Consider the following 16,048-nt stretch of genomic DNA (forward strand, 5'->3'; position numbering starts at 1 on the left):
GAATTTCTACAGTCTTTCAGGAAGCAGAGAGCTGAACAAAGGGAAAAAGAGCAGGGCATTTTAACAAATCTTTGAATCTAGATTTTTAACTGGTTGAAGAGCCATCTCTTCAATTATTATCTAAATTGCTGGCTGATATATTTTACCCCCTTCCCCTGGACAACAAGATGTGATTAGGAATGATCTGAAGGTCGCTTGAGGTAAAGGAGGGGGAGGAGGGGAATCTATAAAAATGAAGCGTTGTTGTTGTTGAGCAACACACCGCAAAGGTTCGGTGATAGGGGTTTTGTGTGTGTGTGTGTGTGAGTTTCAGAGTTTTCTTCCTCTTTTGCATTTGGTAAGTCAACCTCGACTAATGCAATCAAGCTATTGATGACTCTATCCATTCTGTTTTACGCAGAGCTCAATTTCCCCACTTCTCTGCTTTTAAAGCATTTCCCGCAGGCCTGAAGGACTTAGACAACAACGTAGATGAAGATGAGAGTAGATCCACACCAGTTTTTCTGACTGTTATTGCTTGCCAAGGCAGCTGCTAAAACTTCTTTATGAACACTTAGAGTAGCTTTGGTTATAGCTGGCTGTAAGACTGTGTTCCTTTCTCAGTTGGAGTTAAGACAGAACATAGAACATTAGCAGAGTTAGAAGGGACCTTGGAAGTCTTCTAGTCCAACCCCCCCTGCTCAAGCAGGAGGCCCTGTACCCATGATGGCAAACCCATGGCACACATGGCGGAAGTGGCACTCAGAGCCATCTCTCATGCCAGCTGTCACCCATTGCTCTTCCAGGTTCTGGCATGCTGGCCAGTTGGTCTTCACGCATGGGGGAGCACCAGAAACTGGAAGAGTAGCTTCAAAGAAGAGCCAGCGCTGTCCGAAGACGTCTCCATGGTCATGTGGCCAGCATGACTAAATGCCAAAGGTGCACAGGACACTGTTACCTTCCCACCAAAGGTGGTTCCTATTTTTCTACTTGCATTTTTATGTCCTTTCGAACTGGTAGGTTGGGAGAAGCTGGGACAAGTAATGGGCGCTCGCTCCATTACGCAGTGCTAGGGATTTGATCTGCTGAACTGCCGACCTTTCTGATCAACAAGCACAGTGTCTTAGCCACTGAGCCACCGTGTCCCTTAGATAGATAGATAGATAGATAGATAGATAGATAGATAGATAGATAGATAGATAGATAGATGGATACATAGATACATAGATGCATACATAGATAGACAGACAGACAGACAGACGATGATAGATAGATAGATAGATAGATAGATAGATAGATAGATAGATAGATAGATGATAGATAGATAGATAGACAGACATGATAGATACATAGATGATAGATGATAGATGTTAGATAAATAGATAGACAGATAGATGATAGATAGATAGATAGATGATAGATGGATGGATAGATAGATAGATAGATGATTGATAGATGATAGATAGATGATATAGATAGATAGATGATAGATAAATGATAGATAGATGATAGATACATAGATGATAGATAGATGATTAATAGATAGATGATAGATAGATAATTAGATAGATAGATAAATGATTGATAGACAGATAATAGATAGATGATAGATAGACAGATAGATGATAGATAGACAGATAGATAGCTAGAATATGTATGTATGTATGTATGTATGTATGATGTATGTATATGTATGTATGTATGTATGTATGTATGTATGTATGTATGTATGGATGGATGGATGGATGGATGGATAGATAGATAGATAGATAGATAGATAGATAGATAGATAGATAGATAGATAGATAGATAGATAGATAGATAGATAGATAGGCAGGCAGGCAGGCAGGCAGGCAGGCAGGCAGGCAGGCAGATAGATAGATTGAGGGGACCTTTGTGCTTTCCAAATTTGGTTTTCTTGCAGACATTTCATTACCAAACTAGATAACATCATCATTTTATATTCTCGTGCACGTATGTCAAACTTGATCACATCAGGTATTGTGATGTATCGTGATGTTTTTTTCCTTTGTGGAGCTGGGGTGGGCGTGGCCTGCACGTGACCATTGGGCTGCCAGTTAGACAGGCCTAGTGGCTTGCCCTGTCCGTGTTAGTGGGAGTGGTCTTGGAGATTATTTGGTTGGACTGTTCACTGTTAGCAAGTTTGTCAGTTCCTTGACTGGGGCATTGCTTACTTCTGGATGGTTGGTCTTATGTAAATCTTGGAGTTAATTTATGCCCATCTGGGGGCTGATGGCTTGTGGGAAGATGTATTGGTTTTGTGAGGGTTGTGGCTCACCAGCAGCTGATTCGGACAGTGAGGAGGTTGGAGAGGAGTCTGGGGAAGGCTCTGATGAGGGCTCTGTGTCGGAGGCAGAGGGGGAGCCAGAGCCATATGCTAGTTATCAGCTGCCTTCAGAGTCAGACACCAGTGAGGCAGACAAACAGCTGGAACCTGTTCCCAGTGTGCGCATGTGCAGAGTTGCCAGACGAAGGGAACAGCTAAAGAACTGGGGTCGACTTAGGAGTAAGGCCACAGGTGGATGATGAATGGCCCCTCCCAGAGGAAATAAAAGAGGAGCAACAAGGGAGTGGAGTTTGCAGGAGACAATTAGTTCACTTAATTGGTTCGTGACTCTCTGAGACTCCTTGCCCAGTTCTGCAGATATACTGGCCTGGCAGCTCTCCAAGCCAGATAAGGTCTGTGACTATAAATCCTCCCTTGAAAGACTTTGCTGGATGTGAATGAGCAGAATTCACAGCAAATTAATACAAGGGTTTTTTTTGTCGGGAGAAGGAGTTTGCTTCAGGCTCTTGGGAAGCCTCGGTCAGAACAGTGAGTAGTAAAGGCAGTGTGTAGTGAATGGATGAGACGTGCAGAGATGGTAAAATTCAGGACAGGCATTGAGTTTTCCTGAGTTCACTGTGCAGTTCGGGGAAAAATTTTGGGGCTATTTATGGCAGAGTATACAACAAGGAGACTATTCTGGCTTGACGTCAGACTCGGACATTTGATTGCAGGAGAGGCTGGGATTCACGGCGTTGCCCAGTCCAGTCTCGGTCTCTTGCCCATGCCTGGCTTATTCCATCTGATTAAAAGGGTGGAGAACCGTTTCCTGAAACTCGATTTTCTTTTTCTATTGAGATTCAACCTTGCCAAACGAGATCAACCTTGCAGAGGTCAAGGAGTGGATTCCTTTCCTGGCATTTTAATAATGACAGGCTAGTTGTCAGAGGAGCTAAATTACGACCGTAGAGAGACTGGCTTACGGAAGGCGTTGTTGACAGAGGTCAAGAGGACAGTGTTACGCTCCCATGTCTGAATGTTGAGAGAGAGACTCACTGTTTTGCAAAACTGAATTCTCTCAAGCACATTGATACTTAGCAAACAGATTCTTCTCCTTCCTCCTCCTCTTCCTCCTCTTCTATTTCCTTCTTCCTCCTCCTCCCTCTCTTCACTATCTCCTCCTCTTCTCCCCTCCTCCGCCTCCTTCGCTTTCCTCCTTTTTCTTTTTCCGCTTTTCCCTCACTCTCTTCCTCCTTTCCCCTCCTCATTGTCCTCCTTCCCCCAAATCCTTCTACTTCTTCCTCCATCCTTTCTTCCTCCTCCTTCCTCCTTCCTCCTTCCTTGCACTCTGCTTCCTCCTTCCTCCCACTCTCCTTCCTCCTTCCTCCTTCCTCCCACTCTCTTCCTCCTTTTCCCTCCTCATTGTCCTTCTTCCCCCTTCTACTTCTTCCTCCATCCCTTCTTCCTCCTCCTTCCTCCTTCCTTGCACTCTGCTTCCTCCTTCCTCCCACTCTCCTTCCTCCTTCTTCCCACTCTCCTTCCTCCTTCCTCCTTCATCCCACTCTCTTCCTCCTTTTCCCTCCTCATTGTCCTTCTACTTCTTCCTCCATCCTTTTTTCCTCCTCCTTCCTTGTACTCTGCTTCCTCCTTCCTCCCACTCTCCTTCCTCCTTCCTCCCACTCTCTTCCTCCTTTTCCCTCCTCATTGTCCTTCTTCCCCCTTCTACTTCTTCCTCCATCCCTTCTTCCTCCTCCTTCCTTCTTCCTCCCACTCTCCTCCCTCCTTCCTCCTTCCTCCCACTCTCTTCCTCTCTCCCATCCTCATTGTCCTTCTTCCCCCGAATCCTTCTACTTCTTCCTCCATCCTTTCTTCCTCCTCCTTCCTCCTTCCTCCCACTCTCCTCCCTCCTTCCTCCTTCCTCCCACTCTCTTCCTCTTTCCCCTCCTCATTGTCCTTCTTCCCCCGAATCCTTCTACTTCTTCCCCCATCCTTTCTTCCTCCTCCTTCCTCCTTTTTTCCCTTTCATCCCATTCTGTTCGCGAACTTTCGGTTTCCACGTTGGGTGGTTTTTCGCCCTCCGCGAGCTTCAGGGAAGTCTCTGGAAGGTGAAAAGCGGCAGAAAAATCAAGGCTGAAAATCAGCTGGCCAGCATGCACATGCGCACTGGAGCTGACGGGGCAACGCCTCGCATGCCCTCAGAAATGGCTCCGCGTGCCACAGGTTTCACCATCATGGGTGTAGGGTCTCCTGTTTGAGAAGAGGGTTGGACTAGAAGACCTCCAAGGTCCCTTCCAGCTCTATTCGGATTGATTGATTGATGACTGATTAAAATCTTTGGGAAGAGCCAAGGTGGCGCAGTGGTTAAATGCAGCACTGCAGGCTACTTCAGCTGACTGCAGTTCTGCAGTTCTGCAGTTCAGCTGTTCAAATCTCACCGGCTCAGGGTTGACTCAGCCTTCCAGCCTTCCGAGGTGGGTAAAATGAGGACCCGGATTGTTGTTGGGGGCAATACGCTGACTCTGTAAACTGCTTAGAGAGGGCTGAAAGCCCTATGAAGCGGTATATAAGTCTAACTGCTATTGCTATTTATGCCTAACTAAAATCCAATCTGCACTTTTCACTGGAATTAAGGAGAAACTTCCTAAAAATGAGAATAATTAACTAGTGGAACAAGTTCCCTTCAGAAGTTGTGGGTGCTTCATCATTGGAAGATTTTAAGAGGAGACTGGACAGCCGCTTGTCTAGAATGATATAACATCTCCTGCTTAAGCAGGGGGGCTGGACTAGAAGACCTCCAAGGTCCCTTCCAACTCTATTCTGGTTGATTGAACCATAAAATGTGGATGTTGGTTTTGTTTGCATGTATATATGTTCCATTCCAATAGTTTCCCAGGTCGTAAAAACATTTTATTCAAAGCAGCTGTCCAGCTGTTACTTTTTGCTTTTGTGTTCCAGATAGTACTAATCATCACCATAATAATGGTGATTGAGGCAGGTGTTTTGAACTTCCGTGCTGTTTTCAAATGGGACGACAGCCCTTTGCTTTAAAAGCAATAATGGAAGGAAATCTGGGAATTTTACCAGGATCCTATAATTGAGTCCGAACAGCTACATTTAGGGCACAAAGGAGAATGCTGTTTCTGCTCCTTTCCTCAATAATCCGAATTTATTGATAGAATAATGAGGTTCTGTGCCATAATGAGATGTAATCATCTTGGATTTGTGCCTAAGTCATTGATTTCCAGGACTATTGAACTGTGCACTGCAACATCTAGGCGACTAGCAGTTTATTATTTATTGATTTATTATTAAAATTTATATGCCGCCCAATCCCGAAGGACTCCGGGCGGCTTACAAAAAGAAGAAAAAAGAGAGAGAGAAAAAGAAAAAGACAGTTTAAAATCATAAAACCACATGCATTCATTCTAATCGGGGCTGGACCTCAACAATGAGGTCAACAGCCCCAGGCCTGCCAGAACAGCCAGGTTTTAAGAGCTTTCCTGAAGGCCATGCGAGTGGGTATAGCAATAGCAGTTAGACTTATATACCGCTTCATAGGGCTTTCAGCCCTCTCTAAGCGGTTTACAGAGTCAGCATATTGCCCCCACAGTCTGGGTCCTCATTTCACCCACCTTGGAAGGATGGAAGGCTGAGTCAACCTTGAGCCGGTGAGATTTGAACCGCTGAACTGCAGATAGCAGTCAGCTGAAGTGGCCTGCAGTACTGCACCCTAACCACTGCGCCACCTCGGCTCGTATGGTCCGGATCTCTAGGGGTAGCTGATTCCAAAGAGTCGGAGCAGCCACAGAGAAGGCTCTCCTCTGGGGGCCTGTCAGCCGACACTGTCTGGCTGACGGCATCTGAAGGAGGCCCAATCTGTGGGATCTTACTGGCCGCTGGGAGGTACGTGGCAGTAGGCGGTCTCGAAGTTAGAGTTACTAACTTCTCTCAGAAGAAGAATTTGGGGTCCTAATTCAAGCTGGTTATAAACACATACCAAGTATAAATCAGAATGAAATCCAGACAGGTTTCAGGAAAGGAGATTTATTTATTTCCAAAAGCAAAGAGGTTTTGCCTGTTGGGGTAACTTTGGAGAAAAATGAGGTACAGAGAGGTTGTTTTAATGAATGGGATGGAATAACAGAGTTGGAAGGGACCTTGGAGGTCTTCTAGTCCAACCTCCTGAAACCCTACGCCACCTCAGACAAATGGTTGTCCAACATCATCTTAAAAACTTCCAGTGTTGGAGCATTCACAACTTCTGGAGGCAAGGTGTTCCACTGATTAACTGTTCTGACTGTCAGGAAATTTCTCCTCAGTTCTAAGTTGCTTCTCTTCTTGATTTAGTTTCCACCCATTGTTTCTTGTCGTGTCCTCAGGTGCCTTGGAGAATAGCATGACTCCCTCTTCTTTGTGGCAACCCCTGAGATATTGGAAGACTGCTATCATGTCTCCCCTGGTTCTTCTTTTCATTAAACTAGACATACTCAGTTCCTGCAACCGTTCTTCATATGTTTTAGCCTCAAGTCCCCTAATCATCCTTGTTGCTCTTCTCTGCACTCTTTCTAGAGTCTCAACATTGCTTCTCTCCTTGATTAGTTTCCACCCATTGTTTCTTGTCCTGCCCTCAGGTGCCCTGGAGAATAGTTTGACTCCCTCTTCTTTGTGGCAACCTCTGAGATATTGGAACACTGCTATCATGTCACCGCCTAAATCAGCAATGGCTAACCTTTTTCTCCTGGTGTGCCAAAATTGGGTGTCCATGTGTGCCCACGCCCATAATGCAATGCACCTCACCATTGTGTATGTGCCCAAGACACCCATGGCACTCCCCCCCCCACATGCACGTGACACCTCTCGCACTCCTCCCACATGTGTGTCCCATGCCTATTTGAAGCCTCCTGGGACCAAAAATGGGTCCGGGGGGGCACTGCCCCCCATACCCCCCAATGGTATAGGTATAGGTATAGGTATAGGTATAGGTATAGGTATAGGTATTTTATTTTTATGCCGCCCTTTTCCCTGGGGGGACTCAGGGCGGCTCACAGTTCAAAGGGAGGGAGGACAAAACAAGTTAAACACATAAGACAATACATTGTTAAAAGCACAACATTCATACAATTCGGGTGGGATTAAGGTCTTTAGCCCCAGGCCTGTCGGGACAGCCAGGTTTTAAGGGCTATGCGGAAGGTCTGGAGGGTGGTGAGGGTACGAATCTCCACGGGGAGTTCGTTCCATAGGGTCGGAGCTGCCACCGAGAAGGCTCTCCTCCGCGTGGTTGCCAGTCAACATTGACCGGCTGATGGAACTCGGAGGAGGCCTAATCTATGGGATCTAATTGGTCGAGTGGAGGTAATTGGCAGTAGGCGGTCTCTCAATGCCCATGCAGGCACCTGTGACTCCCCCTCCTGCTCCACACATGCATGTGTGGCAGAGACCCGAAAATCAGCTGGCCTGTGGGAGGCGTGCGTGCATGCGTGGTGAAGCTTGGCTGGGCGATGGCTTGCGTGCCTGCAGAGAGGGCTGTGCGTGGCACCTGTGGCAGATGTGCCGTAGCTTCACCATCACATCCCTAGTTAATCCACTTTCTCCTCGGTGCTTTATGACTGGCAATGGCAGCCTTTGAAAACCGACTTCTGTCTGCAAACTGTGTTTTGGGCCAGAACCCTTTGGAACAGGAGATATACTCCAGCCGAGGCTCAGGATATTCCTCCAGGAAGAAGTGAGCAGTCTTGAGATGCCACATCAAATTCAAATGCTCATTGTGTGGGAGGCTGGTTGTTTGGGTGCTCCCAAGATTGTGGCTATTTATAAGACTCTCCGTGCGAATTTTGGTTAACGTTGGATGTTGCTTTTTTCCAGGCAGGTTGCTATGTTATGCTAAGAGGGTGTTGATGTAAAGCAGGAATGAACGACAGCGCTCTTCATACATTTTACGATAGGGTTTAGGGAACGAGGGGGGTGGGGATAGACAAACTGGACTTTCTTGTTCTTTCTTTTGAAGACGTTTCGCTTCTGCTCCAAGAAGCTTCTTCAGCTCTGACTGGATGGAGGGGAATGGGAGGATTCAGTGTATAAGACGCACCCAAATTTTCACCCTCTTTTCAGGGAGGGGGGAGGTACATCTTATAATCTGAAAAATATGGTATTTGAGATGTGGGGGGGAGCAAGAAAAGAGAATGGAAGCCAGGAATAACGGAACAAATACATTTTTCTAGCTTCTATGGCAGGTGTGGCTCTTCACAGCTGCAGTCCAACTGAGCCACCTGTTCTTCAGCTGCTTGCAGTTTATCATTTCAATCCATGGAAGGGACCAGTTGTGATTTTTTTAAGCTTTTAGCAAGCTTGAGAGAATTGCTTTTGCTCAGATGAAGTCAACTAAAGAAAGCAAACCATGCTTCAAAACTCAGATTGGATCATGGGCAAGGCAATAAAATCAAATTTTGAATTTAATCCTATTTGGAATAGGTTGAATTTAAGCCTTATTGATTTGCAGCAGTTCTGTTCCAAGCGCGATGATATCCCCATGAAGTCTCTTTTCTTTTAGACTTGTTTTCTTTCTTTTTTCTTTCTTTTTTTTCTTTCTTTTCCCATATCTTAATGGTATCCCTCTAGGGCTAGACCTTTGTTAGATTAAAAAACTGAAAGAGTCTAGTATTGCTTGATTTTTTTTATTAAAAAAAAATGCTGAAGTACAATGCTGTTTTCTTTGAGGTTGCTATAAGGTAGCAGAAACAACACAAGAGTTTCAAAAGTTTCTTAAGGCATAGCTTTTTTTCCAATCTATAGTTTATAATTTAAGGACATGGTGACTCAGTGGCTAAGACGCTGAGCTTGTCGATCAGAAAGGTTGGCAGTTCAGCGGTTCGAATCCTTAGTGCCGCGTAATGGAGTGAGCTCCTGTTATTTGTCCCAGCTTCTGCCAACCTAGCAGTTCGAAAGCACGTAAAAACACAAGTAGAAAAATAAAGACCAGCTTTGGTGGGAAGGTAACAGTGTTACGGTGCACCTTCGGCATTGGGTCATGCCGGCTAGATGACCATGGAGTTTCGAGTTTCGAGTTTCATTTTATTTATATGCCGCCCTATTCCCAGCGGGACTCAGGGTGGCGCACAAACCCAAGGAGGGGAAGGGAAACACAAAAACTACACAAAAAATACAGGGCATGTAAAAACAACCAACAGCCACACGATTCGAGAGGGGAAGGGAACTCATCGACCCCAGGCCTGCCGACACAGCCAGGTTTTAACGGCTTTTCGGAAGGCCGGGAGAGAGGTGAGGGTCCGAATCTCTGCGGGGAGCTCGTTCCAAAGGGCTGGAGCCGCCACAGAGAAGGCCCTCCCCCAGGTAGTAGCCAGATGACATTGGAGGCCCAACCTGTGTGATCTAATGGGTCTTTGGGAGGTAATTGCGAGGTAATTGGAGATGTCTTCAGACAGCGCTAGCTTTTTGGCTTTGAAACGGAGATGAGCACTGCCCCCTACAGTTGGGAATGACTAGCACAGATGTGCGTAGGAAACCTTTACCTTTATCTAATTTATAATTTGCAATCTATAGTTTTTGCAGTCTATTATTTATAAATAATCCACAATGTAGCTCAGAATCAGTAGGGGTGTGTTTGTGTGTGTGTATGTGTGTGTGTGTGTGTCTTCGTGGATGTGTTTTGTCTTACATTTATTTTATCACAAGGTTACATGAGGACTAGTTCATCAACTTGAGAGTGTTTCATCCTTAGGGGCTTTCAGGTAAAAAGGTGAGGATTTTTGCCTCGGGCAGAATTGGATTAAAAGACCTCCAAAGTCCTTCTTGCGGCTACAATTCCAAAATTGCATCTTTGGGTAAAACAAACTACTTTAATTTAAGGATAATATTTGTAGCTCAAGGTTGACAGGAGGGACCCTTGGTTCTCTTTGAGCTCGCTTGTGTCAGGCCTGCAGCCATATTTTCTTATGGATCTCAAGCTTGCCCCACTTTCTATTATTCTACTATGCGTTTTCTATTGTGGGGAAATGGGACGAGGGATTGCATGGCGTTAGATGCTATGTAGCCATAACAACATTCTTTCTAGAAAGCCAAGGTCATCCTTTGTCTCTGCACCTCTGCACCTGACCGGAACTGGACGGGTGGAACTGCCAGCAGGGCAGTGGGAGATTGGACCATGGGATGGACTTGTGGGTGTGGGGGCAAGATCTTGAACTTTCAACTGGGTGGGGGAAACCAGGAAGCCTTCAGATTTGGGTTTTCCCAGATGTGCCAACATGGCTCTCTTAATAAATTGGAACTTCGAGCAATCCTTTGCCTTGGACTCTAATTTACTTTTGGATGCTATTTGGAACTCTGAGAGCTTGTTTTCTTGCAGACATTTCTCACTGATGATGTTACCTAGTTTGGGTAATGAAACGTCTAGAAGAAAACGAGCTCAGAGAGCATCAAGGACTCCTCCCAAACTACTTTGGCATGCAGATTCTGGATATTAAACCCATGTACCTGATGTACTAATTTCCCTAACATGAATAAGTTTCTCCATTAGGTTCAATTCATTTTTTTTGTATCCAAATTTTTAGATTTAGAAGACTTTGAGGCTCAGTGCAATTAACCAAACCTGTTCTATATTTACGCAATGACTTATTTTGCAATGCAATTTCAGTGTGGAGCTGTCAAAAAGGATGATCGATGGAGACCAATAAAGTCAATATAATCCCCGCAATATATAAAATTAGCACAGAGAAGCTGCAGCTGAGAACTAATAACTTCAGTTAAGCCATAAAATTCAACAAGCGGTAACATATGGTCAGATTTTTTTTTATTTTTTATTTTATTTTATCAATTTCATATATACATTCACAATTATATGATCTCATAACTGTTATTAATAATATGTATTTATAACAATTTTTCCCTACTGTTAACAATATACTTGAAGATTGCTTTCTTACCATCCCATAGATCCATCTTATCTTACAACGGTCCTACTACTTCTTCCCTCCCTCCCTCTTTCCTTCCCTCGTTTCTTCTCCTACTCCCCTTCCTTCCCTCCCTCCTTCCCCTTCCCTCCTTCTCTCCTTCCCTCCTTCCTTCCCTCCTTCCTTCCTTCCCTCCTTTCTTTTCTCCTTCTCTCCTTCCTTTCCCCCTTCCTTCCCCCCTTCCTTCTCTCCTACATTCCCTCCTTCCTTCCCTTCTTCATATGGTCAGATTTGGTTATTCACTTCATTCCCCCCCCCCGCCCACCAGTAAGTAGATTGGTGAAACTCTTGAGGTTTTTTTCTTAGAAAACATTGAGAAAATTAATAAATGACTTTGTGCTTTGCATCTGGAGAAAATAACATGCCAGATATCTAAAGGGGAAGAGGCTTGATGGTTTTGTCCAAAAGTGTAATTACAGGTAATCCTCAACTTATGAATGTAATGGGATTTGCCAATCATGGTCATAAGTCATGACAATTGTATAATGTGCCAGTCAATTTTTTTTGTGGCAATCATTAAGTGAATGCTACAGTTGTTAAGGACACCAATGGTTTGCTGAAAAATAGAACTAAATGCTTTTTTTCAGCAAAACTATTGTAAAAAGAGGGGATAGATAGATAAATAGACCGATAGATAGATGTAATAGAAAGATAGATGGAAGATAGATAGATTATGTATGTATGTATGTATGTATGTATGTATGTATGTATGTATGTATGTATGTATGTATTGTAAGTAGGTAGGTAGGTAGGTAGGTAGATTAGATAGATAGATAGATAGATAGATAGATAGATAGATAGATAGATAGATAGATAGATAGATAGATAGATGGTGCAGTGGTTAGAATGCAGTATTGCAGGCTACTTCTGCTGCCTGCTGGCTGCCTGCAATTTGGCAATTGGAATCTCACCAGGCTCAAGGCTGACTCAGTCTTCCAGCCTTATATTGGGAGCAATATACTGACTCTGAAAACCACTTAGAAAGTGCTGTAAAGCACTATGAAGCAGTATATAAGTCTAAATGCTATTGCAATTGCTAATTGTTAGTTAGTTAGTTAGTTAGTTAGTTAGTTAGGTAGGTAGGTAGGTAGGTAGGTAGGTAGGTAGGTAGGTAGGTAGACGAGATAGAAATAGAGATAGATAGATAGATAGATAGAAAGATAGATAGATAGATAGAAAGAAAGAAAGAAAGAAAGAAAGAAAGAAAGACAGACAGACAGACAGACAGACAGACAGACGATGGATAGCTGGATAGATTAGATAGGTAGATTGATAGGTAGATAGGTAGACAGACAGACAGATGATGGATGGATGGATGGATGGGAAAGACTGTGAGTGGTCCTTGGTGCTCTCTGAGCTTGGTTGTTTTCTTGCAGATGTTTTGTTATTCAACTAGGGAACATCATCAGTGCTAGAAGGAAGTGGGGTTTGCTCTCTCTTTATATTCTCATGGCTTGCCTTGTCAGGGTTAGTGGGAATGGTCTTGGAGGTTCTTTGGTTGGGCTGTTTACTGTTGGCGTCTTTGGCAATTCCTTGATTGGGGTATTGTTTACTTCTTGATTGTTGGTCTGATGTAAACGTTGGCATTCATCTATGCTCATCTGAGTGTTGATTGCTGGTGAAGCGTTTTGGGGCTGTTGATTAATGTCCAGCCCCACTTACATAGAATGGATGGTGTGTAATTTTAACAACTGTATTTTTATTCTTAAGTTTTAATTTTTTTTAATCTTGCTTTTTAATCTTGCTCTGTAAGCCGCCCAGAGTCCCAAGGGATTGGGTGGCATACAAATTCTATTAAATTCTAAATTCTAAAATAACTTTAGGGGGAGAGGGACAAAACTGTTGGCATCCTGGACAAATGTTCAGATGGCGCAGTGGTGGGTTTCAATTTTTTTTAGAACCTCTTCTGTAGGTGTGGCCTGCTTTGTGGGAGTGGCTTGCCAGCCATGTGACTGGGTGAGCGTGGCCGACTTGTAAAATCTGGCGAAACTCACTTAACAATGCTCTTGCTTAGCAACCAAAATGTTGGCTCAGGAACTCTGGCATTTAAAGCACGCAAGTCTTAAAGCTGTCAAGTTACAAGACCCTTGCACCCCTAAACCTTTAGAAAAAGAAACCCCAGGGATGTTCAAACTTGACAGCTTTAAGACTTGTGGACTTCAACTCCCAGAATTCCTCCTCTCGCTCTTCATCTTGATGATGTGCAGACGGACGGGGGGAGGGAGCTGGAACCGGTTCTAAATGGCACTGTAGATTTGTGGAACCTCTTCTATAGAAGAGATTAGAACTGGCAGGAACCCACCCCTGAGATGGTGGTAATAAAAGCCCAGCTTAGTGCTGGTGTTGTTGGGTGAACATAAATTGGCATGAGCAAAATTATGATGGGAGCTATTAGCAAGCATAATGTAGGAGAAGGGCAGGTGGAATCAAGCAAGTCATCAGCTTAGACTCATCGTGTTTCCACCATCTGTCTTAGTGCAGCCCCCTTTTGAATGCTGTTGACGCTTATCTAGTGCCATTTTAATGTTGACCAAAAATACTTATGAATCGGCATGATGGAATTAACCAGAATTTGATGTCCAGTCCCGATTCTTTGTGCCCAGCAGTGTAGTGAAGTATATCAACCAACGAAACTGAATTGGCTTAGTCTTTGTGTCAGCCCAACAAGGTAGATCAGATGAGGAAATCAACGTCATATAGGTCAGGATTATTTTTACTGCAATAACATTGGTAACAGAATCTGGGAAGTCCAAGCTGCTGGCATTTCCTTGGTAGCGGCTCTTTCTTCTCTTCTTTAAGTCTTCTCCATTGGGAGAGCAGGGAAATACAGACCCTGGAACCACATGTATATAGGTAGTCCTCAATTTACAACAGTTCATTTAGTGACCTTCGAAGTTACAACAGCACTGAGCCCTTTTCACACTTACAACCATTGCAGCATCCTCAGTAGGGTCACGTGATCAAAATTCAGATGCTTGGCTCGTATTCATGACGGTTTCAATGTCCTGGGGTCATGTGATGTGACAGGCAAAATCAACGGGGAAACCAGATTCACTTAACAACTAGCTTAACAACTGCGGGGATTCACTTAACAACCATGGCAAGAAAGGTAGTTGTCAACTCGCAAAGCATCCCTCTTGAGTTGCCATAGGCATGGGGGGGGGGAAACTAGTGACGCAGCATGGCAACCACAACCAGAAGCACATTCCATGCACTCCTTTCTCAAGGCTGTATCCCAGGTTACCTGCAACAGCCAGAGGGGCATGATCTCTACAGCCTGCGGAAGTGCTCTGTTGGAGAATGTGATTTATGACACACCCTAGGGGAAGGGGGAAAAACAAGGTCATAATTGGGTCGTAAATTTCATGGGGTCAGAGCTGGCTTCACTTGGGTACGTGCTGACATATTGTCCTAATAAATAACTGGATTTCTTTTGAAGCTTTCGAGGCTCATCGTTTAATTAGGGCATCCGTTGGAGCCCTGACAGCCGTATAATGGGGCAAAACTCACTTGACCAACATTTCATTTAGAAAGAGAATATTTGGGCTCAATTGCGGTGATAAGCGGAAGACTACCGGTATGGGATATTCATACTGAAAATTAAGCAGAATCCTTTGCCAAGTGTCAGACCCAAGTTGCAGCAGCTCACTGCAGGAGAAGAAGAAGAACCAATATAGTAACAGATCTGATTAATGATCTTTAAAACCTCATTAACTGACCAGTTAATTAAGCAAGGAACGTGGGATGCTGCTGCTGCTAATAACGCCACTTAATTACGAGAATAATCAGTGCTATGAATAGTGGCCAACACTTGCATGTCGGCTGATTAAGGAGCCGAACTTCAAAGGATTGCCTAGGGTGGGTGGGGAGGAAGAGGGCTTGATTTAAAATGATGATTTAAATGGAGAATGCAAGAGAGATGTCAGGGTTCCAAATAGCATCCAAAAGTAAATCAGAGTCCGAGGCAAAGTATTTCTCAAAGTTCCAATTTAGTAAGAGAGTCATATTGGCACGTCTGGGAAAACCCGAATCTGAAAGCTTCCCAGTTTTCCCCACCCAGTTGAAAGTCCAAGATCTTGCCCCCACACCCACAAGCCCTTCACATGGTCCAATCTCCCACTGCCATGCTGGCAGTTCCACCCGTCCAGTTCTGCTCAGGTGCAGAGGTGCAGAGATAAAGGATGACCTTGGCTTTCTAGAAAGAATGTTGTTATGGCTACATAGCATCTAACTCCATACGATCCCCACTCCCATTTCCCCACAATAGAAAAGGCATAGTAGAATAATAGAAAGTGGGGCAGGCCAAAGACCCAAAAGAAAATATGGCTGCTGGCCTGACAAGAGGGCTCTCCGGTTAAACAAGTTGCAAACTAATAATTCCCTCCATTTTATTTATTTATCTGATTTTGGATTTGTTTTTGTTCCCCCTTTGTCATTCTGAGTTATTCTGTTATTTGATTTATTTTCTTCACTGTGTTATTTTCCTCCTTTGTTATTATTTTATATATTGAGACTTTGGGAAAAATGCAGAGAAGAGCAACTAAGATGATTAAAGGCATGGAATCTAAAAATGAAGACATAGTTGTGGAAATTGGTTATGTCTACTCTGGAGAAAAGAAGGATTAGGGGTGACATGATAGCAGTATTCCAGTATTTGGGGGGCTGCCCCAAAGAGGAGGGGGGTCAACTTATTTTCTAAAGCACTAGAAGGCATGACAAGAAAGGATGGATGGAAACTAATCTAAAAGTAAGGTTCTACATTTAGGCAAGAAAAGTTCCCGGAGAACCGGTAGCGGAAATTTTGAGTAGTTCAGAGAAC

General features: G+C 44.1%; 1 protein-coding gene across 1 annotated transcript in view; it reads left to right on the forward strand.

Annotated features, from left to right (window-relative positions):
- KCNK9 (potassium two pore domain channel subfamily K member 9) overlaps positions 1-16,048 on the forward strand; it is an 86,173-nt gene that overhangs the window by 46,903 nt on the left and 23,222 nt on the right. The gene's annotated exons all lie outside the window — the stretch shown is intronic.

Source organism: Thamnophis sirtalis, unplaced genomic scaffold (genome assembly GCF_051295495.1).
Source record: "Thamnophis sirtalis isolate CommonGarterSnake01/CBP01778 unplaced genomic scaffold, rThaSir2_p1.2 scaffold_2, whole genome shotgun sequence".
Classification (NCBI taxonomy): Eukaryota; Metazoa; Chordata; class Lepidosauria; order Squamata; family Natricidae; genus Thamnophis; species Thamnophis sirtalis.